We start from the raw sequence: 26,228 nt of genomic DNA, 5'->3' as shown, positions 1-26,228 counted from the left end.
CACAGTTGTAGCAGTCTTCAGTCACAACCTTCCAACATATAGAACATAGAACATTACAGCGCAGAACAGGCCCTTCGGCCCACGATGTTGCGCCGACCAGTTACAAAAACAATGACCCACTAGCCTATACCAATCCCTTTTCGTCCATAAACCTATCCAGAGATCTCTTAAACGCCCCCAAACTAGACGCATTTACAACTGCAGCAGGCAGGGCATTCCAATCCCTCACCACCCGCTGGGTAAAGAACCTACCCCTGACATCCGTCCTGTAGCTACCCCCCCTAATTTAAAGCCATGCCCCCTCGTGCTAGCTTTCTCCATCCGAGGAAAAAGGCTATCACTATCCACCCTATCTAAACCTCTAATCATCTTATATGTTTCAATAAGATCCCCTCTTAGCCGCCTTCTTTTCAACGAAAACAACCCTAAATCCCTCAGTCTCTCCTCATAGGACCTCCCCACCATACCAGGCAACATCCTAGTAAACCTCCTCTGCACCCTCTCCAACGCCTCCACATCCTTCTTGTAATGCGGGGACCAGAACTGCACACAGTACTCCAAGTGCGGCCGCACTAGAGTAGTGTACAGTTGCAACATTACACTGCGACTCCTAAATTCAATCCCCCTACCAATAAACGCCAAGACACCGTACGCCTTCTTGACAACCTTATCTACTTGATTCCCAACTTTCAGGGATCTATGTACACACACACCTAGATCCCTCTGTTCATCCACACTATTCAAAGTCCTCCCGTTAGCCCTATACTCGACACATCTGTTGCTCCTACCAAAGTGAATTACCTCACACTTCTCCGCATTAAATTCCATCCGCCACCTCTCGGCCCAGCTCTGCAACCTATCTAAGTCTCCCTGCAGACTATGACACCCTTCCTCACAATCTACCACACCTCCAACTTTGGTGTCATCAGCAAATTTACTAATCCACCCAACTATACCCTCATCCAGATCATTAATAAAAATTACAAACAACAGTGGCCCCAAAACAGATCCCTGAGGCACACCACTCGTAACTGCACTCCATGATGAATATTTACCATCCACCACCACCCTCTGTCTCCTATCCGATAGCCAATTCCTGATCCAACTTCCTAGATTACCCACAATCCCATACATCTGCATTTTCTGCAGAAGCCTACCATGGTGAACCTTATCGAACGCCTTACTAAAATCCATGTATACCACGTCAACTGCCTTACCCCCATCCACCTCTTTGGTCACCTTCTCAAAAAACTCAATAAGGTTAGTAAGGCATGACCTACCCGCTACAAAACCATGCTGACTATTTCTGACTATATGGCAACAGTCACCGAATGATCTTTTTGAGGAAGTAATGCTCGAGTGAATAGCTGAAATTCCCAACTTCCCTAATGTAATTCCCCACACTAAAAAAGTACGAACAGGTCTGTGTATACTGAAACAAAATTACCTAGTTCCTAGGTATCAGGATAAATAGAGGGCAGAATTTTAAGATCTTTGCAGAGGCATAATTCAAGGATGTCAATTCAATAGAGCAGACTAATGAGTAAGATGTACTGAACTCCCTAATCAAACATGAAGGACTTATACCTACCAACTGATTCTACTATTGAAGACTCTGATAGCTCAAATCGCCACCAATATTACGTGTGGGGGTCATATGGGGTGAAAAGAAACACATCATTAGCAGTTTATTTGGTACATCACATGGGCAAAACCTCCTTATCTTTACATTTGTTTTTATTTGCCATTCGTGATAATAAATTTTGTACCTAATCGTTACCCAATGTAGGCAACGGTTAGATTCAGTATGTGTCAGTCTAAAATGGCCACAATGAATGTCACGAGTTAGCTCAGGCATGTCAGTTTCCAAAAGGAGCACGTTTGATTGACGTAGCTTGCATTTATTTATTTTTAATGCTAAACAAAGTGCAAGACCAATCCACATCTGTGGCCATGCCCAGTTCTTACACTACAAAAGTAAAGACAGTACAAGATTAAAGAGATAGTTTAAGTGATTCAATTATTTCCATTTCAGAATAAACTCAATGAAAAGGAGTCATGTCTCGCAAGTAAAATCCAATAGTCAATGCCTTTCAATTCCTAACCACCCCTTGCTTAAAAAAAATTTTTCTCATGTCGCCTCTGGTTATTTTGCTAATTGCCTGAAACGTGTGCCCTCTCACAGCCATTAGCATTTTCTTTATTTATTCTATTTAAACTCAATTTTAAACATCCTAAATAGCCCCCTTCTGTGCTGTACTATCCACTGACTCAGATGCAGCTTTAAAAAAACCAACGTAGTTCCAAAGTATTTAAAAATCAACACAATCATCTGCAGCAAATGCAGAACCTTGCCTTTTTGGTGACTATAATTATTAGTTACATTCCCTGTGCCATGTTGAAGTAAATTTTTGTGCAGCAACCTATTTTAAAATAGTAAGAGCAAATACTTTTGTATTAAAATGATCTGATGAAAATGAAAGCCTAAAAAGTCAAGACAAACAGATGATTTCAGATTTATTCATGCAATTAAAAAGCTATTTTTTTATTTGTCTTTTAACATTGGAAGATATCCAAACGTAATATACTGAAGTGCAAGAAGATCATGTAAAAATGAACATGGAACCAAAAGGAGAAGATTTTTGGATAGGTGTCCAAAAGCTTGGTTGAAGAGGCAAGTTTTAAGCAGCATCTTCAAGGGAGAGAAAAGATAGAACAATCTAGAGGAATTCCAGAGCCTGAATCCTAAATGACTGAAAGCATGGCCTCTAAAAGTGGTATGAAGGAATAGGCAACGCACAAAGTGAAATGTGGTCAGTGTATAGGGTCCTGTGGGTTTGTCAGATGTTAAATTATAGGACAGGGCAGAACTAGGCCAAAGAAAATTCTGAACGTGAGGATAAGAATTTTTAAAATTGGAGTGCTAAATTTTTAAAATTGGAGTGTCAGGCACGAGTGGTGGAAAAGGACCCAATAGAACATAGAAAAACTACAGCACAAACAGGCCCTTCGGCCCACAAGTTGCACTGATCATATCCCTACCTACTAGGCTTACCTATAACCCTCAATCCTATTAAATCCCATGTACTCATCCAGAAGTCTCTTAAAAGCTAATGATGAGATCACAAGTGGCGGGTGTGATCTCACAACATTGTTCTGTTACTCTGATGTGAATCATTGCCTGTTATGTTGAATGGCACACAGTGACTGCCAGTCAATGTACATTAGCAGGCACAGGCGATGGCAAGAAGGAAATTAGGTGCAAAATAGGATATTGGCAACAGAGGTTTGGGTAAACATAAGTTTATGGAAGATGGTGCTGAGCTGGGGACTTTGGAATTGTTCAGTAGAGTTAACTAAAGCATGGATGAGGGCTTTGGCAGTAGATAAGCTGAAGCTAGATGGAAAAAGGTGGTGTCACAAAGTTGGAAGTGAGTATGAGAAATGCAAGTTCTGCTCAGGATCAAACAGGAAGACGAGATTTCAAACAAATAGTCTGATTTAGTCTGAGACAGTGGTCAGAGAGGGACACAGAATCATAGCAGAAGCATGGAGCTTAAAACAAGGCAAGAAACAATGGCATTAGTCTTTCCAATGTTTAACTGGAGGAAATTGCTTCTCATTCAGGACGGATGTTGAACAAGTGGTCTAACAAGTATGCATGCTGTGAATTATTTATGATAACTTCAAAAAAGGTTTCCCAATTTTTTTGGGAATAATCCAAATTGGAAGAGTTTATTCTTGAAGAATGGATGCCTGCTGAATTGCCTGATTACAATTGGATGATAATTATGAAATTATAAATTTATTATACATGAAATTTGTACCAATAGTCATGTCTTAAAAAAATGGCTACACAAAGTAAAATTCAGTTATGCATTTTTATTAAACTACCTCAGCATTAGTCTCTTTAAAATGTAATTTAACCTCAATAACAATCCATCAGACCAGTACTTAAACAATGAAAATAAGTGATCTAAGCTTCCAAAGCACTAGTAAAGGCATGCTCTAGCTTAGCACTGAAATCATTAAGAACAGAAGATCTCAGGTGCACTTCCATCACAACCCTCCAACATCAGTTCAACTGTTGTGGAAACCCATGCCTTTATGTCATATCTCAGTCAGACTGTTGTAATACACTCCTGGCTGATCTGCCATCTTCCAATTTCTATAAACCAACCACCCAAAACTCTGCTGCCCATATCTCAACTCTCACTAAGTCCTGTTCGTTCTTTGGCTATGCTCACCAACCTACATTAACTTTCAGTTAAGCAATGCTTAGATACTGAAATGTTCTTCCTTGTTTTCAAACCCCTGGTTCTTGCTCCTTCCCTATCACTGATCACCTTCTACCCCACAATCCTCAGAGGTACTTGCAATTCTTTCAATTCAGGTCTCCTGAACTTCCCCCACTATTGGTGACCATGCCTTCAGCTGCCAATGCCCTATATTCTGAAACTGCCTCCTTCAAACTTTTCTGCCACTTTAACCTCTAAGACATTCCTTAAAACCTCACTCTTTGCTTATGGTTTTTGTGATCTGCCCAAATATTATGCAGTCTGATGTCAACTTTTTTGATAATATAGAATTAGATAGAATGCATAGCATAAACAGCCCAAAGGGTCCTTGCAAGTAGTTATGCCCCATTCAAACTTCCTTCCATCCTTTATAGAATCCATAGAATCCCTACTGTACAGGAGGCTGCCTTTCAGCCCATCGTCAGTACCAACCACAATCCCACCCAGGCCCTACTCCCATAATCCCACACATTTACCTTGCTAGTCCCCCTAACACTAGGGTCAACTTAACATGGCCATCAACCCAAGCCACACATCTTTGGGCTGTGGGAGGAAACCTGGAGAAAACCCAAGCAGACTCTGGGAGAATGTACAAACTCCACACAGTCACCCAAGACCGGAATTGAACCTGGGTCCCTGGTGCGGTGAGGCAGCAGTGTTAACCACTGTGCCACCCTTATCTATCAACATAACCCTCTATTCCCTTGTCCCTCATATGTGCATCTAACTTTCCCTTAAATACATCCAGACTAATTTGCCATAACCCAGGAAGTGGTGAGAATGGTTATGTTTATTCTGAACTCTAGTTATCAGGGGTATTTTATTTTCATGGTCTCCAGTTTTGCTTTCCCCTCCCACCCAATAAAAACCACAGGCTGTAACTTGGCATGGACACCCACCATCATCCCTGCCCCCATTTCCTCACCCCCAACCAAATCACTTTCATGGGGACAGAAAACCCACCCCTTCAGGAGATGCCAGCCAATCTGAAGGGGTCAGAGAGGTGGGGGAAGGGGTTCTGAAAGCAAGGACAATTGGGTGGATTTCAGCAGCCTTTCCTAGCCCAACTTCAGATTCCTCAATCAAGCACTAGATTGCTGTGATTAAGGCACCTTCTCAAAACCCCCTCTGAGATCACAGGCAATCCATTAAGAGTTTGCCAAGTGACCTTCAGGAAGCACAAATGAGTTATGCAACTCTCAAGTGGGCGCATGGCTAATTGGTGTCAAATGGCTCAATGTTGAACCTTCTCACACTCTGCTTACTTTTGTTCTACCACTTACACATTCTGATTTCTTAATTGGCTGCTATCAGTGCCCTTCTCAGCCACAATCATTACCATTTACATTCCCTTTGTCTATGGCATCTTTGTCAATCCCACTTCATCCCCATCTCCACTCCAGTGCAAATCTTGTCTAATTTTTTTGTCTTTAGCTCTAATGAAGAGTCATCCACACTTAAAACATTAGCTCTATTCTTTCTGCACAGATGCTGTCCGATCTGCTGAAATTTTCCACCATTTTCTGTTTGTTTTGTTTCACATTCCAGTATCCACAGTAATGTGCTTTTATTGCAATGTTAAAGACTCAGTTCACTTCACGCAACTCCTTCCAGGGTTTTTCAAGGATTTGACGTTAGAGGGTGAAGGGAGCAAGGACTTCAAACAGCATTCCCTAATCAGGAACTATTATTGACAGCAACCTTGGAATTTCAGCATTTTATAGCACATGCACGCATTCCAGAAATCTCAATCAGTTTCAAAGGAGTAATGATAGTGAACAGCGACAATTTCACTATTACCAACATAAAATCCAGACCAATGTTAACGGTTTGCAGGTCCCCTGGAACTACAACTTTTTCTAATGAATTATGTAATTGTGCCTTTTCTATTTCATTTCCAGCTTCTTTTAAAAGACATGGTGTAAAAAGAGTTGTCTGGGGGCTTTATCTTCCAAGTTCAGTTAGTTTACATAATATTGTTCCTCTTTATTTTAAATGTGGTTACACTATTTCTAATCTAATCTTCCATTATCACATCCAAAGATGTCTCTTTGCAAGTACTGAAACAAAGTAATTATTTAATATTTCTGCTATTTCATGGTTGTTGCCCTGATTTAATCCGAGCCATCCCTTAGACATCCTATTTCTATTCCTACTTGCTTTAGTTTTGTGCCTGTAGATTTTTTCTTTGTATTCCCTGACAATTCAAATTTCATAGTTCTTCTTCACCTTCCTGATTTTGTTTTACTTCTCTCCTAACCTTACTATTCGCTCCATCACAATCTGGATCTGGACAGTAATGTTTGGTTTAAAATGAACAAAGTTTGAAATCCAAGTTACCCACCACGAGAATAAAGACACAAGATTGCACAGTTCTAAATAAGAACATAAGAAATAGGAGCAGGAGTAGGCCATCTAGCCCTTCAAGCCTGCCCCGCCATTCAACAAGATCATGGCTGATCTGTCGTGGCCCAGTTCCACATTCCCGCCCTCTCCCCATAACCCTTAATCCCCTCGCTTATCAAAAACCCATCAACCCGCGTCTTAAAAATATTTAGCGAGGCAGCCTCCACCACTTCAACGGGCAGAGAATTCCAGAGATTCACCACCCTTTGAGTGAAGAAGTTCCTCCTCAACTCCGTTCAAATAAACAAAATAAACCTTTAAGTAGGAAAAGGAAAACAATTTGCAAAAACTATGCTCTAATATTTAGAATTAACACTGAAGTACATTTGAATTACCAGATAAACTGTGGTTGAACACCTACATTAAATGGCAGGTGCAACCAAGACAGGTTCCTTGGATTTTGCATGCTACATAGATGACAGTGACCTCTGCAAGTCATAAAGCCTTACTAAAACTTGGTTCCCTCACAAAGGATTACAACATCTTAATTTGAAGAATCTGAATTCCCGTGAAAGTCACTCCAGTTCAGACTGTCTCAATGACTGCTCACCTCCTGATGGTAGAATGCCCTCTCCTGGGACTGCATTCTGGCGATTCATAAAACTACATTCCTGACTCTAATAATTGCCACACAGCCAATAAACTATTAGCTTCACAAAGCTGGCACTGTGCCTGAACCCAAGTCTCCAAGCTACACAAAACTATAAATGGTTTCTAGGGTTTCTGAATCCTAAATGCCTGGAGCCTACTGAAAGCAACATCTTTTTACTATGCCTCTTCCCCTGCTGCAGAACACTCACATTAAAAGCAGAGAACCTTCTTAAGCTCCATCCATCTCCATAACGACATAGCCTTCCAGATTTCAATGAATGCTTTTAAACTAATTTAGCTCTAACCCCAAAACAAAACATTGCTCTGGACAGCACTTGGTGTAAACAATATAGACATCACATCTCCAGCTAAGTAAGCCCCCCTGTTATGCCACTATCACTTTTAATCTGACTCCAGTAATCAAGCATGGATAACATTCTGAACTGCCATTTTCAAGCATTCTAGTAGTCTCCAAAGCCCATCATTTCACCCACCCAACCTTCATGAATGAAGCATCACCTCCAAAGCATCAAAATGATCCATAAACTATATATTCACAATATCTCAATATTTTCCTACTTCCCATCTAGTCAATTCTTACTCTTGATTCCTTTCTTTGTCTTTATTTATCGACAATGTCTCAATAGTGCCTAGTATCCACCCTTTTTTAAAAAATAGAACATACTTTTCCCGGACTCCACTGAAAAGAGCTTCAATGTTTTCCATTGTTGGTCTATATAATTGTTTGCAAGTATTATCAATTTTATTTTCAGCTCCTGAAGATCAACCCTTCTCTCATGTGCTAGCCTAGTCTTCATAATACTTGCATCCTTTTCAATGATGATGTAAAATTATATTTTTTTTATTCATTCATAGGATGCGGGCATTGCTGGCAGAACCAGCATTTGTTGTCCATCCCTAACTGCCATTTCTGACAGCATTTAAGAGATCCATTGCTGTGGTTCTGCAGTCACGTGTGGGCTAGAGCAGAATAGGACAGCAGAACATTCGTGAACTATATGGGTTTTCATAACAAATCAACAATGGTTTTATGGTCATCATTAGACCTTTAATTCCAGATTTCGCCAACTGCTTGTAGTGAGATTTGAACCCAAGTCCCCAGAGCATTATCATCACTACTGTGTAGATTTCCTACTTTAATCTCACATGACACTGCTGTGAAGTGCCTTGGTACATTTCACTATATTAAAGAGAAATATTAATGTAACTTTTTGATGCCGAAACTCTTATAGCACAAAAAAAACTTGCAGTCATTCTATGCCTCTCATAGTCAAGGAATATCCCAAAGTGCTTTACTGCCGAAAAATTACATTTGAAATATAATCACTGTTACGACACAGTAAATGCAGCAGCCAGATTGAGCACTGCAAACTCCCACAAAGGATAATGTAATAATGATCAGATAATCTGTTTCTTTTTAGTGTTGATAGAAGAATAAATATTGGCCAGGACATCGAGGATAATTCCACTGTTCTTCTTCAACACGAGATCTTTTACATCTACCTGAGAGAGCAGATGGAGCCTTGTTTTAACATGCCAAATAAAAAGTGGAACATCGACAGTGCAAAAGAGTTTGTTGTGCTCAAGTCCTGGGAGTGGGATGTGAACCCACAACTTCTGACTAAGTGGGCAAAGAATGTTACTCAAGCTACAGCTGAAATTTCATGTAGAGGTGAAACCTGCATACCAACTCTATTTGGGGAAGAGGATAAAGTCTGCCATCTGTTAAGGTGGAAACTGATCATATTTTTAAAAATCAGAACCAGAGAACTACAGACCCATTCATATGACTTCCAATAATAGGATCCCTTCAAGGATCTTCTCTAAAAGATGCTTGTCATCACTGGGCACTTTTCACTCGATTATTCAACTAGATGCAATCATGTGAAAACATAATACATTGGAAACTGGCTCCCATTGTTGTGAATAGTTGAGGCATTGCGGCACAGGACCAAGGCACAATTAACTCCCATTTGCCAGGAGCTATGGTCAAATAAGAGAAAGAAAAGAAAATCTCAGTGACAGAGGAGTTGAAGCCAAAGCAAACAGGAGAGTGGCTTGTATGAGGAACTATTCAATGGAAGGAAGGGGACTTAGACTGGGTCTGTGGCATGAAGGAACCAGTAAGAGGGAAAAACATACTTGGCCTCATGCTTACCAATCTGCCAGTTGCAGTTGCATCTGTCCATGACAGTATCACTTAGAGTGATGACCACACAGTCATTGTGGAAACGAAGTCCTGCCTTTGCATTGAGAATAATCTTCGTGTGTGCAGCATTATCACCGTGCTAAATGGGACAGACTTTGAACAGATCTAACAACTCAAGGCTGGGCATCCATGAGCCGCTGTGGCCCATCAAGAGCACTGTATTCCAGCCCTCACATGTCGTCCTGATCTTGCCATCCATTTATAACATGGGATCATAAAGTGAGGGCTCAGCCGGGATCATTTCAGAATGTGGAGAAATGATTATTGGACACTGATTCGTAATAATTTGTTGGAAATCTTGAAATGCGGAAAGCAGGTTACTGAATAGTGAATTTCAATTCAGGATTTATTGTTAAATGGTAAGATCTGTGAATCCATAAAGTAAGTACCCCACTTACATCAGAGGTAATGGACAATGGATTGGGGTAACTGTGAGGTATATTGTATAAATTAGAATCCAGAATGACTCCAGACATTAAAACTGTCCTAAAGATGGAAGATGTATTCCTAGTTTACAGACTAACCAACAGTCAGTTAACTGAACTAGCAGATAAATTGGAACCAGATTCACTTCAGAGAATATAGAAAGGCTAGCAGAGCACTTAAAACTTGCCAGAGATGTTGAACAAAACTACTTCTCTAAAAAGTGAGGCAGTTAAAATGAGGCATTCAGGCTGAAAAAGGAAAATGCAAAAAAAAACAGAAAATGGCAGAAAGAGAGTTTTTGAAATGCATAAGTTAGAAATGGCAGTAAGAATAAAAGGATAAAGAGAGAGGGAATTTCAATATAGAATGCAGTAAATTAAAGTAGAGACACTAGAGCAGGGTGAACTTCAAGCATCAGAAGCGTTTCTACAGTATCGGGCAAAATGTCCTGAACAAGAAAAGGAGATTGTGATAAATCAGAATAATTGGTTGACTGCAGAATTTAAAAGCAAAACTGATGACGTTTTTAACAATTCATCATAAGAAGAGCAATGCAACTTTTGGATTTCAAACCCAAATGAAAATGGAGTGTCACAATTCGAAAATTGTTCCTGTGAACAATAACTCAATGCTAGAGAGTGATCAAATTGAGCAAAGAACTGATCCAAATAAAATTAATGATGCATCAAAACTAATCATAGACAGTAAGAAAACAACTGGCAAGACAGATACAGAACTGGATCGGTCATAGAAGACAGGGGGTAGAAGTGGAAGGTGCGTTTCTGAATGGAGGATTCTGATTAGTGGCGTTTCTCAGGGATCAGTGCTAGGACCTTTGCTCTTTGTTATATACATATAAAATGACTTGGAGGAAAATGTAACTGGAAGAACATATCATTCCCCTTTTGACCTATGGCATTAGTTCCAAGTTAAACCATGACAAGTAGATACCTCCCATCCACTCTGAGTTCATTTCCAAAACCCTTCAATCCCAGACTCTGACCGATTCTAAAGTTCTATTTAACCTAAGGGGCTGCCTCCTGAAATAAAATATACAGTTGCATGCCCCCCTTCCCTCTCCCACCCCCTGCAATGCCCAGTTTCCACCTCAATAATTCAGAACTAAAGATTTTCAATCTGCAGAAACTGACTAGATATCGTTGTTCAGAATGGTCTGTGTGGAGTTTGCACGTTCTCTCCGTGTCTGTGTGGATTTCCTCTGGGTGCTCCGGTTTCCTCCCACAATCCAAAGATGTGCAGGATAGGTTGATTGGCCATATTAAATTAACCCTAGTATCAGGGGGATTAGCAGTGTAAATGTATGGGAATAGGGCCTGGCTGGAATTGTGGTCAACGCAGACTCAATAGGCTGAATGGCCTATTGAGTCTTCTGCATTGTGGAGATTCTATGGAACTGCAATCAAAAACTGCTTTCAAAAACCCCACATGTTGAATCACAGTACTCAACCTGCCCTGTTTTGTCCACATTTATTTGATTACTAAATTAATATCAAGCTAAAGTTATTGCATTCTCCTAGTTTGGAGACAGAAGAACACACATCAGAAGTAAAAGAAAAATAAAAAGCAGCACATTCTTCTCCCTTTGCATGCAACTCCCACTTGCATTGTTATGATCTCAGTGGAGGCCAATAACATGAAAGAACTGAACTTCCCAAACAATCCCAATGGAAAAACTGATAAAAGATTTTACTTAGAACATAGAACATAACAGCGCAGAACAGGCCCTTCGGCCCACGATGTTGCACCGACCAGTTAAAAAACAATGACCCACTAATCTAAACCAATCCCTTTTCGTCCATAAACCTATCCACGGATCTCTTAAACGCCCCCAAACTAGGCGCATTTACAACTGCAGCAGGCAGGGCATTCCAATCCCTCACCACCCTCTGGGTAAAGAACCTACCCCTGACATCCGTCCTATAACTACCCCCCCTTAATTTAAAGCCATGCCCCCTCGTGCTAGCTTTCTCCATCCGAGGAAAAAGGCTATCACTATCCACCCTATCTAAACCTCTAATCATCTTATATGTTTCAATAAGATCCCCTCTTAGCCACCTTCTTTCTAGCGGAAACAACCCCAAATCCCTCAGTCTCTCCTCATAGGACCTCCCCTCCATACCAGGCAACATCCTGGTAAACCTCCTCTGCACCCTCTCCAAAGCCTCCACATCCTTCCTGTAATGTGGGGACCAGAACTGCACACAGTACTCCAAGTGCGGCCGCACCAGAGTTGTGTACAGTTGCAACATGACGCTGCGACTCCTAAATTCAATCCCCCTACCAATAAACGCCAAGACACCGTATGCCTTCTTAACAACCTTATCTACTTGATTCCCAACTTTCAGGGACCTATGTACACATACACCTAGATCCCTCTGTTCATCCACACTATTCAAAGTCCTCCCGTTAGCCCTATACTCAACACATCTGTTATTCCTACCAAAGTGAATTACCTCACACTTAAGAACATAAGAACATAAGAAATAGGAGCAGGAGTAGGCCATCCAGCCCTTCGAGCCTGCCCCGCCATTCAATAAGATCATGGCTGATCTGTCGCTGCTCAGTTCCACTTTCCCGCCCTCTCCCCATAACCCTTAATCCTCTCTCCTATCAAAAACCCATCAACCCGCGTCTTAAAAATATTTAGCGAGGCAGCCTCCACCACTTCAACGGGCAGAGAATTCCAGAGATTCACCACCCTTTGAGTGAAGAAGTTCCTCCTCAACTCCGTTCTAAACCGCCCCCCTTTTATCTTGAGGCTGTGCCCCCTAGTCCTACTGTCTTTTTTGAGCGGGAAGAGTCTTTCCACCTCTATCCTATCCATCCCATTCATCATCTTATACGTCTCAATGAGATCTCCTCTCATTCTTCTAAACTGTAACGAGTACAAGCCCAGTTTATTCAGCCTCTCCTCATAGCTCAACCCCCTCAACTCCGGTATCAGCCTAGTAAACCTCCTCTGCACTCCCTCCAAGGCCAAAATATCTTTGCGCAGGTGCGGCGCCCAAAAATGCACACAGTACTCCAGTTGCGGCCTCACCAATGCCCTATACAGCTGCAGCAAGACCTCCCTACTTTTATATTCAATCCCCTTCGCTATGAAGGCCAGCATCCCATTCGCCTTCCTGACCACCTGTTGCACCTGCAAGCTGGGTTTTTGCGACTCATGCACAAGGACCCCGAGGTCCCTCTGCACCGTCGCCTGCTGCAGTTTTTCGCCACGTAAGTAATAGTCCTTCCTACCATTCTTCCTACCAAAGTGGGCCACCTCACACTTGCCAACATTAAATTCCATTTGCCATTTCCTGGCCCATTCGCCCAGCCTATCTAGATCCTTCTGCAGACTCTCCACACCCTCCGCACAATTTGCCGTTCGCCCAATCTTGGTGTCATCAGCAAATTTCGACACTCTACACTCGGTTCCCTCCTCCAGATCATCTATATAAATGGTAAAAAGCTGAGGCCCCAGCACCGACCCCTGGGGCACTCCACTAGTCACCATCCGCCAATCCGAATAGCACCCGTTGACCCCCACTCTCTGCCTCCTATTTGACAACCAATCCTCTATCCACGCTAACACCCTACCCCCAACTCCATGTCCCTCGACCTTCTGCAATAACCTCGTGAGGCACTTTGTCAAACACCTTCTGAAAATCTAGAAAGACCACATCCACCGGCTCTCCTCTATCCACCGCCCTAGACACATCCTCATTTCTCCGCATTAAACTCCATCCACCACCTCTCGGCCCAGCTCTGCAACCTGTCTAAGTCTCCCTGCAAACTATGACACCCTTCCTCACAATCTACCACACCTCTGACTTTGGTGTCATCAGCAAATTTACTAATCCACCCAACTATACCCTCATCCAGATCATTAATAAAAATTACAAACAGCAGTGGCCCCAAAACAGATCCCTGAGGCACACCACTCGTAACCAAACTCCATGACAAATATTTACCATCAACCACCACCCTCTGTCTCCTATCTGCTAGCCAATTCCTGATCCAATTTCCTAGACTACCCTCAATCCCATACATCTGCATTTTCTGCAGAAGTCTACCATGGTGAACCTTATCAAACGCCTTACTAAAATCCATATATACCACGTCAACTGCCTTACCCCCATCCACCTCTTTGATCACTTTCTCAAAAAACTCAATAAGGTTAGTAAGGCACGACCTACTCGCTACAAAACCATGCTGACTATCTCCAATCAATTCATTACTCTCCAAATAACTATAAATCCTATCCCTAATAATTTTCTCTAAAACCTTGCCCACAACAGAAGTAAGACTCACCAGTCTATAATTCCCGGGGAAGTCTCTGTTCCCCTTCTTAAACAATGGGACAACATTCGCTATCCTCCAATCTTCCGGTACTATACCAGAGACCAACGACGACCTGAAGATCAGAGCCAGAGGCTCTGCAATCACCTCTCTTGCCTCCCAGAGAATCCTAGGGTAAATCCCATCTGGACCAGGGGACTTATCTATTTTCAAACCCTCTAGAATATCCAGCACATCCCCCTTATCAACTGCAATACTGTCTATTTTACACCCCTGCAACCCAGTGTCCTCCTCAGCTATATTCATGTCCTCCTGCGTGAACACCGAAGAGAAATATTGGTTCAATGCCTCTCCAATCTCTTCCGGTTCCACACACAACTTCCCTCTACTGTCTGTAACTGGCCTTAATCTTGCCCTAACCAACCTTCTGTTCTTGACATACCTATAGAACGCCTTAGGATTCTCCTTAATCCTATCAGCCAAAGTCTTCTCATGTCCTCTTTTAGCCCTTCTTAACTCACTCTTCAACTCCCTCCTAGCCAATCTAAAGCTTTCTAATGCACTACCTGAGCCCTCAAGCCTCATCCGAACATAAGCCTCCTTTTTCTTTTTAACCAACGAATCAACTTTTTCAGTGCACCACGGTTCCCTAGCCCTACCAAATCCTCCTTGCCTGACAGGGACATACCTATCACGGACTCGCAGTAGCTGCTCCTTGAAAAACCTCCACATTTCGGACGTTCCCAGTCCCTGTAATCTCCTAGTCCAACCTATGCTTCCTAATTCTCTCCTAATAGCCTCATAATTACCCTTCCCCCAGCTAAAACTACTGACCCGAGGTTCATGCCTATCCCTTTCCATCACTAAGGTGAACGTAACCGAATTGTGGTCACTATCACCAAAATGCACACCAACTTCCAAGTCTAGCACCTGGTCTGGCTCATTTCCCAGCACCAAATCCAATATAGCCTCACCTCTAGTTGGCCTTATAAAAACTTTTATTGTAACAATCAAATCAAAAACTAATTAAACATAAATTAACAAGAAAATTATATTCAGTAAAAACTTTATACTTTAAATAACGGTTTCAGCAAAGATCGATCTCAGCTTTCTCAGGTATTCCATTCCATATACATGGCATCAATCTCAGCCCTAAAATCCATCAAAGTGAATTAATGAACAATTCCAGCATCTATTCTTCCAGAATTTAACCTGATCCCCACCAACAGCAGTATAGAATTCCACTAGCACAGTCTTCACCAAAATGCTTTCAAGTTACAGAAACAAAGTCTCATCAATTGCGTATTTGCCTATTGCCAAATCCTTGGTGCAGTCTCCCTTTTCAGCCTGTCTACACTGCACTACTGGTTCAACTAAGCTCAGCGAGCTTGGACATTTTTTTAAAATACAGTTCAACCACTTGCAGTTCCTCCAGGAACTAAAGCTGCCGTTTTAGTTTTCCTAGAAGCCTAAAGGCTTGATTTTCTTTTTGGGTAGGTTTGGACCTAAAAAAAAAAGTTCTGAAATCTTAGATTATATCGCAACACCAAATTTCAGACTTTAGCAATCATTTTACTATGCATTTTCTTCCCCAATAACACTACTTCACACTGTACTCAGATTCACAGTCACATTAAATTGAATGATAGCTTTACACAAATTGCTATGCACAGAAATGGATTGTGTTCCACATTCATACTTGAATGTGAAGCAATTGTGTTGAACTTTGGTACTGCTTTCAGAACACTACCCAAGAATCCAAGTGGGCCAAGGAGCCAATAAGGATCTACAAGGGATCTGATCATTTCCAAAATTAAATTTACTCAGTTCCATTTTGAGCTATTTAAGACCTCTTCCCCTCCCCTACTTAAAACCATATGCTAAATGCATATGCTTTTTCAACAACTTAATTCTTCAAAATTACAATGCAAATAAGTTAATTCCACTATGGTGGTCTAAAAAGTGCTCAAAGACCCAATTCCGAAATAAGTCCTGGAAAGAGGTTTTTGTGTTTCTAAATTCTCTGAAATATACTACTATTGTTTTAGCCAACTGCTGCATATAAACAGGATAATTTCAAATGGTTCAAAAAGTAAGTGAAAATTGAGATTCTTTTCACCTTCACTTTAAATGATAGTCTATATCAACACCACGACAAACTCTTGAATATAATGAATATTTTTCGAATACTTCATGAGAGGTACAGATCACTACATAAATTCATTACAACTCATGACTCTGGAATGTGCTGGCATGCCACAAGTTCGCCTGAAAGAATGTGGAGTTTCCGTAGTAGTTCTGAAGTTCCCAAATGACACTGGTTAGCCACATTCTTTTCAATGTAGATCATTCAGTACTACATACCGTAAAAACACTTTCAGAGCAACAGATAAAGGCTGGACATCCGACATTTCCATTCTTCTAAATGTGGATGCACTATTAATAGCAAAAGCTGCATTGAATGCAGTGGCCAATTACAATTTTACCATTAGAACAGCCTCAACCTTTACGCTACTATGCAGGGATCAAGTGGAATAACTAGCAATTATGATACCTGCTCAAAAAACTGCTAAAATCTTAAACTCAGTTATTTTCTTCCAGTTGGAACTCTCAAAAAAATTAAGTCTTAGCTTCATCTGAACAAAACCAAAGGTAGTGTTTTTCTTTCAAGATGATCTCTGACAATTCTTTTCAATATTATTTTAAATCAAAGTCAGCTTCAAAAGAGTTGATAACCTTCCTGATTAAGCTCCCTAATTTTGCTTCAGTTGCAAAATAAAGTAGACCCCAACCAAGAAACCAATCATCTTGCCATTTCTTAAACTTAAGATATTCCAATAGCTCAGAAGCTATTGGAGCTTCTAAATTAATAAATTACTTTTAGAAAATTAGACCGTTGCACTCAGAGTAAATTACAACAGTCCTCAGTAGGTCAGTGACTGATATTAACAATAAGTCAACTGACTGATTCTATTTTGTTAGGACAATGCATCTGAACATTGAGCGAGGATAGGATAAAGCACAGAAATGGTCCCCATGAAAAGACAGCCCAGAGAGGTTAACAGCCATTATATGCCTCTGTGTGGCACAAGATCTCTGAAATCCAGGTTGCATAATTCATGGTGATCAACTAGTTGTATTGAAGTAGGAAGAAACACACAAGGCTTTAAGATGGGCTTTGCATGTCTTTAACAAGTTACTTTAGGTCTTAAGTCTGGTGTGATATAACAAACATTCCACCGGTTATGTTGCAGGGTTTCTACATTATGATATTGGAATCAATCTTTTTTTGTGCGAACAAACACAGAAAAGTTAACACAATAGTAAGTGTATCTTATAAATTCTCAGCAAGGTTTCCAGTAATCAGTTCAAACATTTTTGGTTTGGGGCCAAGCAAGAGGTTCAAATCAATACGAATGGTTGTGTATTTAAGACTGTGATGTAACTGCATAAGATTTAAAATTTAGTTTTTGATTGGATTTATTGTCATGAGATGTGACAATTGTTTCCTGTATGCTATACAGTCAAAACACACCATTCATAGAGTCGATTGGGGAGAAGGAAAGGAGAGGGTGCAGAATATAGTGTTACAGTTATAGCTAAAGTGTTGAGAAAGATCAGCTTAATATATAGTAGGTCCATTCAAAAGCCTGATGGCAAAAGAGAAGTTGATCTCGAGTCGGTTGGTATGTGACCTCAGACTTTTGAATCTTTTTCCCCGCCAGTAGAAGATAGTATGTCCGGGTGTATGGCATCTTTGATTATGCTGGCTACTTTCCTGAGGCAGCAGAAAGTGTAACTGGAGTCAATGGATGGGAGGCTGGTTTGCGTGATGGACTAGGCTACGTTCACAACCCTTTGCAGCTCCTTGGTCTTGGTCAGAGCAAAAGCCATACCAAGCTGTGATACATCTGGAAAGGATGCCTTCCATAGAGCCTCTGTAACAATTGGTGAGTGTCGTAGCAGACATGCCAAATTTCCTAACACCATATCCAACTAAAGAGCCAAAGATGATGCTTTTGAGCCAAACAGATATTTCTGATGGCATTGTAGAGCATACTTGAAAATGTTATTAGAATTGTGTGCACAAAATCTAGTTCCAGCATTTTTTATTCTTTAATGGGTTGCTAGTGTCCCTAAAGTTTGTTGCCCACTCCCAATCGTGATGAGCTTCTTGAACCACTGCAGTCCATCTACTTTACATTCAGTGTTGTTAGGAAGGGAGTTTGGGGTTTTGACCCAGAGGCAGTGAAAGAAGGCTGATTTCAAGCTGATGTACTGTTTGGAAAAGAACTTTGGGCTGATAGTGGTTCCATGTTTTGCACCGCATCTTGTAAATGCTACATATTGCTGCCACATGATGTATGGGGTGCCAATCAAGTGGAATGCTTCACCCTGGAAGTCAGAGAACATGCCAGGAGCAGCAGAGGCGTAGCCAAGAATGAGCTGCCAAACTGGTGAAGCCACACAAGGGCAATATGCATGTCAAAACAGTGGAGCCAGCATGCAACAGATGGATGTAAACGATCCCACAACTAATGGAGCAAATTTCAGGCCTGGGCTTATAAGTCGCAAGTCACATTCATGCCACACAAGTGTCCGGCAATGATCATTTCCAATGAGAAAACGTAATCATTTCCCCTTGACATCACTGAATCCTTCACCATCATTTTTCAAAGTGGGGCATATAAAAACCATGGTCACAGGAGCAGGTCAGAGGCTGGAAATTCTGTGCTAGTCACTTACTGACTTCCCAAAGCTTGTCACCATCTAAAAGGCATAGATGAACACTCTTCAATTGCCTGAATAAGTGCAGTTACAAGAACACTGCAATATCGTAAGTGTTTCAAGGCTGTGCCTTCATCTGCCAGACGCTTAAGCTCTGGATTTCCCTTCTAGTTCTCTGCCTCAAAACCTACTTCTTTGTCCAACCTTTTGCTGACAAGTCTTGTTGTTGTCTTTAAGTGGCTCAGTTTTTGTCAAAGATTATCCTATAAAGTGCCTTGGAACATTTTATTACTTAAAAGATGCTGAATAAATGTAACTTATTGTTGTAGTGATAACCTAGAGAAAACAACTCAATTGTAGCTGAGTTCTTGAATTCACCTACCAAAAACACATCATCAAATCTTAAATATACATTTTATTCATTCATGGGAAGATTCAGTAAGTCAGGTCTGTTGCCATCCTACATTTCCACCACAGTGTTACTAATGGAGAAAAAAATACCACCATAGACAGCACACATGATCATATTCCAACATTTGTAGCAGCATTCATTACCAACCTAGCCTTTTCATAGGCTGCAATGGAACCATATTTCTTTCTCAAAATCATTCCAGACATCAAGGCCTAAAGCGAGAAATACACATATGGTAAATGACTTATCTGGATGAACCAGCTATAGTGATGACCTAAAAAGTACAGCAAAATGGCTGAGGTTTGAGAATGAACACCTCTATATTTAAAGCCTCCACAACTATTTTAGGAAAACTGCAGCAAAACATGATTAGCCTTGCATTTCTAAGCTTACCCACGCAGTCCCAGAGATTGTAAATTTGTAACACTGATATTGCATTTCACTTAGCTTTGTTTCAGTTTCATCAACTTTATTCTAGGAAGACTAGAAAACACCCTACCTTGAAGAAACAAGATCTTTTGGACAGTTCGTACTTTTCCCCAAAGTCAACTCTGTCATGCTGCCAATGCATATTTTAATCAAACTAGATTATAACAGGATTCAGTATGTCATATTGTTAGAGGCCCTGAGGACAAAATATTGGGATATGCGGAGAAAAGCCTGATATCTGTACATAACATTATTTATAGAATCTTTGGGATTTCTCTGACACTAATAGCTTCAGGATAGGAGGGCAAAAATAATCAAGAGAAATAAAGTAAGCAAGGTAACACTGGAAATGAAAGACAATCACTTTGTACAGCTACCATGAGGCTTAACAACACAGCTCACTGTACAGACCTGCTGTGCAGTTTTTCCACTTACAGCCCTACATGGGCCTTAATCCAAATCTGGCCAGAGAATGACATCCAAAAATTAGCTCACAATTTCAAAGCCACTGTACATGTACAGACAAAACAAAATACAACAGCACAGCAAATCTGAAACCAGAGACCAAAAAAAAGTTGCCAATATCAAGCATCTATGTAGAAATGTATATCAGTCCATGTTTCAGGTCAAAAGATGGTTCCTCAGAACTGCATTAACTTGCTCATACAGCAACTTTCACAAGTGCAAGATGTCCCAAAGCATTATCAGAGCACATTAATTTAAAAAGTGTAGTCACTGTTGTAACATTGGCTGCCATGTTTTCCTATTTGCACACAGTAAGTTCCCACAAAAAAAACCAATGAGCTAAAAAGACAAAAATAAAAATAAGTTTTAGTGATTTGGTCGAGGGGTTAATGTTCTATCAGGAGAACTCCATACTCATCTTCAAATTTAGTTATGAGATTTTTCACATCCAGTTAAGATAGGCCTTGGTTTAATGCCTCATCTGAGAAACACTATAGAGTCATAGAGTCATTATCTCCAATAATACAGAAGTCTCTCTGCTGCATGTAATTGTTAGTCTAGGGTATGAATCTTTGAAAGTGGGAATGTATGGAACTTTCCTGAGTAGTGGATAACGATTATCAAAGGTTCAATGCAAACTGATTTTTGAAGAACAGAATGGATATCTGAAACTCTACAGAGGCCTAAAACCAGGCACATTCTTCCTCATGAGTTAGACAGCAGGGCTATTTCATCAGAGTGCTCAGATTCACTTCCGCCTGACTTGCAACCGCATGCACTTTCCAGAAAACTCAATGGGTAGCATTCGAGAGCAAGGACCTTTGGGCTAACTTTTCCCTTCCTGACATTTGGCTGTAGAGACTAATAGTATTCTAACAGATCACCTAACACAGTGTGGACCAGCAAGTGAATTGACAGCTGTATCGATCAAATGTTTTAAATACACAAAACCAGAAAATGCTGGAAATACTTGGGTCCAACAGCATCTGTAGGGAGAGGAATAGAGTTTAAGGCGGACAATACAACTGAGAATCAGGCTGAACACAGGATTCAGAAGGAAGTGAAAAAGTAAATAAAGTAAAGCAAAGGGAGAGTGTGGAAAGAGGGTGGCAAAAGGAGGAGTGGAGCCAATTAGAAACTAAAAAAGGGGATTTTTGCAGGGATATACTGGGGGCATAGCGGAGGTATTAAATTAATACTTTACACCTGTCTTTATCGAGAAACAAGATCCTGCACAATTTACGGTGAAGGAGATAATTCAGACATTCGAAGTGTTTAAAATTGACAGGAAGCCATTGGAAAGGCTGTCTTTCTCGGAATTGAACATAAGAAATAGGAGGAGTAGGCCATCTAGCCCTTCGAGCCTGCCCCACCATTCAATAAGATCACGGCTGATCTGAAGTGGATCAGTTCCACTTTCCTGCTTTCTCCTCATAACCCTTAATTCCCTCATCTATCAAAAACCTATCTACTCGTGACTTAAATATATTCAGCGAGGTAGCCTCCACCACTTCGACGGGCAGAGAATTCCAGAGATTCACCCTTATTTTGAGGCTGTGCCCTCTAGTCTTGCTATCCTAAGTGGGAAGAATCTCTCTACCTCTACCCTATCTATCCCCTTCATTATCTTATACGTCTCTATAAGATCCCCCCTCAGCCTTTTAAACTCCAACGAGTACAGACCCAGTCTATTCAGTCTCTCTTCATACGCCAACCCCCTCATCTCCAGTATCAGCCTAGTGAACCTTCTCTGCACTCCCTCCAAGGCCAATATATCCTTCCGTAAGTGCAGCGACCAAAACTGCACGCAGTGCTCCAGTTGCGGCCTCACCAGTACCCTGTACAGTTGCAGCAAGACCTCCTTACTTTTATATTCTATCCCCATTGCTATAAAGGCCAGCATCCCATTCGCCTTCTTGATCACCTGCTGCATCTGCAGACTGGGTTTTTGTGATTCGTGCACAAGGACCCCCAGGTCCCTCTGCACCATAGCACGCTGCAGCTTTTCGCCTTTTAAATAATAATCCTTCCTACTATTATTTCTGCCAAAGATGATAACCTCACATTTGCTAACATTATACTCCATCTGCCAGGTCCTCACTCACTCGGGTTATCCAGATCTCTCTGCAGACTTTCCACACCGTCCGCGCAATTTGCTTTTCCACTCACCTTCGTGTCATCAGCAAATTTCGTTACCCTACACTCAGCCCCCTCCTCCAGATCATCTATATAAATGGTAAACTGTTGAGGCCCCAGCACCGATCCCTGCGGCACTCCACTAGTCATCAACTGCCAACCAGAATAGCACCCATTTATTCCAACTCTCTGCTTCCTATTAGGCAACCAATCCTCTATCCACGCTAACACCTTACCTACAACTCATTGCACCCTAACCTTTTGCAAAACACCTTATCAAAGGCCTTTTTGGAAATCTAAAAACGCCACATCCACTGGTTCCCCTCTGTCTACCGCACGAGTCACATCCTCATAGAAATTCAATAAATTCGTTAAACACGACTTCCCCTTAACGAATCCGTGCTGTGTCTGCTTGATCAAACCATTCTTTTCTCGGTGCCTCGCTATTTCTTCTTTGACAACGGATTCTAACATTTTTCCAACTACAGATGTTAAACTAACCAGCCTATAATTCCCTGCCTTTTGTCTGCTACCTTTTTTTTAAAACAGCAGCGTAACATTAGCCGTTTTCCAATCTTCCGGCACTTCCCCGGAGTACAGCGAATTTTGATAAATAATTACTAAGGCATCCGCTATCACCTCTGTCATTTCTTTCAGAACCCTGGGATGCATTCCATCTGGTCCCAGGGACTCGTCTACCTTTAGTCCTGTTAGTTAGAATTGATGTGTTACCGGGACAGAATGGAACGTGTCCAAAGACACTGAGGGAAGTTGCAATGGCAATAACCATAGCCATAATTTTCCAGACTTCCTTAGACTCAGAGGTGAGGCCAGAGAACTGGAAAATTGAAAAGTTTCACCTCCTTGTTGAAAAAGGGCGTAAAGATAAGTCCAGCACTGACAGGCCAGTTTCACCTCAGTTGTGGGGAAGCATCTAGAATTGATAATTCAGGACAAAATTAATGGTCACTTTGGCAAATGCAGGTTAACTAAGGGAAATCAGTATAAATTTGTCAAGGACAATGGTATTTAACGAACTTGATGAGGTAACAGAGAAGATTAGTGAGGGTAATGCTTTTGACGTGAAGGGGTGGATTTCCAGATAAAGTGCCACAGAACAGACATTTGATAAAGTTTTAACTCATGGAATGAAAAGGACAACAGCAACGTGGATACAAAGACTAATGGCTAATGGATATTTTTTGGACTGGAGGAAGGTTTGTAGTGCAGTTCTCCAAGGGTTAGGACTCTTGCTCTTCCTCATACCTGACCATTCACGTACAGAGTACAAAACTTATGGTTATGAAACTTGGAACATTGTGAACCGTGAAGAGGATAATGTAGAACTTTAGTAGACAAGTGGCAGGTGAAACTTAATGCAGAAAAGTGTGAAGCAATTAATTTTTGTAGGAAGAAATGGAGAGACAATATAAAGGATACAACTCCAAAGGTCTGCAAGAGCATAGGAATCTGGGTATATATGTGCAGAAGTCATTGAAGTTAACAGGGTAGGTTGAGTGGATGGATAATAAAGCCTAAGGTAGGACAAAAACAAGGTAACTAGCAAAAGGTTATTGGCAACATGAGGGGAAATCTTTTCACGCAGTGAATGGTTAAGATTTGGAATACCCTGCTTGTGTGAGATGGAGGTAAACTCAATTGAAGCACTCAAAAGGAATTCTGCTGTTAGTGGAAAAAAAGACAGGGCTATGGGCAGAAAGCAGGGAAATGGCACAAGATAAATTTCTCCTATGTAGAGCTGGTACATACACAAATGAGCTAAATTATTTCCTCCTGTGCTGTAACAATTTTGTGATTTCAGATTTCCAGCATCAGCAGTATTAAGTTTTTGTCTTAATAATGTACTATCTTTATCAAATGGCATATAGTTTGATTCATCTTTTGGGCTGGCTGAAAGTATCATCCGAGACACCAGACTTTCACAGGTGTAACACAATATTTGAATTTCAATACCATGATTTACACTGCAACACCATGTTTTTAAGAAATTAGCCTGCCTTGTATACAATAGAGAACATTAGTGGACAAGAGAGGTCCCAGCACAACACGCTTTAACAAGCTCAAAAAAGTTTGAGTTTTGCAGCATCTGAATAGAATTGTGATTACCTAGACGGAAACTAAATAGTAAAACTTGGAACTGACTGGTACGATGTGGATTTCTATTTTAAGGTATACAAGTCCAGTTCAGACCAGTACAGTCATTTCCAAGTTTTACTGGATTATTAACAGTTCCATTATTTGAGTGAGTTGCCTAGACATTCCAACAATGATGTTAACATTAGCCTCTTAAAACGAATGTAATGTCAATAACAGCTCAATTGGAAAACCTAGTCCTTTAAATTTGTGCTGCTTTCCATGGAAGCTAAGACGACTGTTTTCATTTTGCATCTCTTTCTCTACCAGATGTGCAAATAAAGACACTTTCACTTTTGCACTGAACTATTTAGATATGAAACATAATGGCTAGCAGATGAATTAAATCTACAATAGGTTACTAGGAAATAAAATTGCAAACAATTATCTACCATGCTTTAAGATTACAAAGTAATGTGTTCTCACAATGTCAGCAGTTTAAAATATTAACCATCCCATGTCCATCACAACTTCATGACATAGTATTCAAAGTATACACAAATTTTCATGTTATTTTCCATAGGTAATCTTTGGAAAACTTCAATTGTCAAAAAGAAACACCAGTCCATTTAGTAGAAGATTCAATATTGGACCAGATGTGAAAAATTGCAGAAACAGTGAGGAGTTGAAGGCTGCAAGAATACCTCATTAGGTTAAATGATGTGGAAATAAATGAACTGTTTGAGATATTCTCTGGGCAGTGATGTCTGAACTACCAAATGAAGATACAGCCTTGTCAAAAAGCTCAAAGCGTCCATCATTTTCTACGTGATGGAGTTAACTGTGCTCTGTGTACATTTAACTAAATAACTCAAAGGGTGACATGTGGATTGATCTCTCTTTATCCCTGCACTTTTACAAAAAAGAAAAGGACAGCAGACAGTAGGAATGAAGGCAAAATTCATCATTTCAATCTGGTAGAACAATTTCCTCTCCAAGCCACATCACAATTTTGACCCAAACACGGATGCCCAAGCTTAAATGTCAGTGGAGAAACAGCAATCACAACAACATAAAGGCAGCATTTGACCAAGTGTAGCACCACAGAGCACAGGTCAAATTGAAGTCAAATGGGGAATCAAAAGTGAAAATTATCCAGTGGCTACAGTTATACCTAATGCAAATATTATGAGGCATCTCAGATGCTCAAGACATCACAGGTGTTCAGGGGAGCAGCCAAGTATATGCAGCTGCTTGAATCACACAGCAATGGTGGAGCCGTTCATTGACTATTCCAGTGTTCAGCACTATTCACAACTCCTCTAATGAGGCAATCTATAGCAGCTGAATTGGGACCTGATCATCCACGCTTGGATCACTGAACAGCAGGTACCTATAATGGTTTTGAATAAGCCAAGTCCTAGTCATCAATCTTATCCCTCAATGGTGCTATCACCATGTACCCTAATTTGAAAGTCATCATTGCCCTGAAACCTAACAACCATTAACATTGTGGCCACAAGAGAAGGGCAGAGGATAAGGAGTCTGCAACAACATGATTACCTCCTGACTGAGGTATTATAGCTGATTTATTAGCTATCTGCATAGGTGAACCAACAACAACATTTAAGAGTTTGTCTGAACAGTTCCCCCATTAGTGGATCTCAATCAAAAGCTCATTGTAAATTGTACAGCCACAATCTAC

General features: G+C 40.8%; 1 protein-coding gene across 7 annotated transcripts in view; it reads right to left on the bottom strand.

Moving 5' to 3' along the window:
* samd4a (sterile alpha motif domain containing 4A) overlaps positions 1-26,228 on the bottom strand; it is a 195,265-nt gene that overhangs the window by 120,818 nt on the left and 48,219 nt on the right. The window contains exon 1 of one of the 7 annotated variants that reach the window (XM_080202735.1): positions 9,758-9,762. The exons of the other annotated variants lie outside the window; for them this stretch is intronic. The gene's annotated coding sequence lies outside the window, so the exon portion shown is untranslated. Of the gene's footprint in view, positions 1-9,757; positions 9,763-26,228 lie in introns of those variants that run through there. 7 annotated transcript variants of the gene reach the window in all.

The sequence above is a fragment of the Carcharhinus amblyrhynchos genome, chromosome 14 (genome assembly GCF_965287045.1).
Source record: "Carcharhinus amblyrhynchos chromosome 14, sCarAmb.v2.hapA, whole genome shotgun sequence".
NCBI lineage: Eukaryota > Metazoa > Chordata > Chondrichthyes > Carcharhiniformes > Carcharhinidae > Carcharhinus > Carcharhinus amblyrhynchos.
Note: the sequence above shows the minus strand (reverse complement) of the source record. Positions and strands in the feature narration are given on the sequence as shown.